We start from the raw sequence: 1,433 nt of genomic DNA on the forward strand, positions 1-1,433 counted from the left end.
CCCAGAGCTTGCTCAAACTCATATCCATCGAGTCAGAGATGCCATCCAACCATCTCATCCTCTGTCGTCCCCTTCTCCTCCTGCCTTCAATCTTTTCCAGTGTCAGAGTCAAAGCTATTTACAACTGCCGCAAATAAAGCTACAATGAACATTTGTGAACAAGCCTTTGTATGAATGTTCAAGTACATTCACTTTTCTTGAGTAAATGCCTAGGAGGGCATTTCATTGGCTGGATCATATGACAGGTACATGCTTAACCATTTAGGAAACTGTGAAACTGTTTTCCAAAGGGGCCCTACCACTAATCTTTCTCATGAGCACCCTACACAGAGACAGAAAGAGTTCCACAGGTGTCTGCAGTTCCCAGGGTTCAATGCTATGAAGCTGGCTGCACCTGGCCTTCAGTAGTTCATTAACATCCAGCTGACCTCTTCCTGTTTTCTTCCTCCTATCTTCTACCATGGATGTTGTTGTTGTTCAGTCACTCAGTCACGTCTGACTCCTTGTGATCCCACAGCCTGCAGCATGCCAGGCTTCCCTGTCCCTCACCATCCCCTGGAGTTTGCTCAAACTCAAGTCCATTGAATCAGTGGTGCCATCCAACCATCTCATCCTCTGCTGCTCCCTTCTCCTCCTGCCTTCAATTTTTCCTAGCACCAGGGTGTTTTCCAATGAGTCAGCTCTTTACATCAAGCAGTCAAAAGATTGGAGCCTCAGATTCAGCATCAGCCTTTCTAATGAAAATTTGGGGTTGATTTTCTTTATGATTGACTGGTTTGATTTCCTTGTAGTCCAAGGGACTCTCAAGAGTCTTCTTCAGCACCACAGTTTGAAAAGCATCAATTCTTTGGTGCCCAGCCTTCTTTATGGTCCAACTTTCACATCAGCACATGACTACTAGAAAAACCATAGCTTTGAGTAGAGGGACCTTTGTCAGCAAAGTGACGTCTCTGATTTTTAATATGCTGTCTAGGTTGGTCATAGCTTTTTTTTCCAAGGAGCAAGGGTCTTTTAATTGCATGACTGAAGTCACCATTTACAGTGATTGTGGAGCCCAAGAAGATAAAGTCTGTCACTGTTTCCGTTTTGTTCCCCATCTATTTGCTGTGATGAGGTGTGTCCATATGTCCCGGACCCCCTGGGGGACCTGCTCGCCCTGGGATTTCAGGCTAGTTGGTTCCCCTGTGACCTCAGCTTTCTGATGGGTTCAAGAAGAGTGGAGTATGGTAGATTTTCTGATTTTGTCTTATTATCATAGAAGTGACATTTTCTGCTTTCTACACCTGATATGGAAACGGAGCTAGTATTCAGTGTGCATGCATGCATGCTAAGTTGCTTTAATCGTGTCAGACTCTTTGTGACCTTATGGAATGTGGCCTGCCAGGCTCCTCTGTCCATGGGATTCTCTTAATTCTCTTCGAGGCACTTCAACT

Source organism: Bubalus bubalis, chromosome 5 (genome assembly GCF_019923935.1).
Source record: "Bubalus bubalis isolate 160015118507 breed Murrah chromosome 5, NDDB_SH_1, whole genome shotgun sequence".
In the NCBI taxonomy this organism is placed as follows: domain Eukaryota; kingdom Metazoa; phylum Chordata; class Mammalia; order Artiodactyla; family Bovidae; genus Bubalus; species Bubalus bubalis.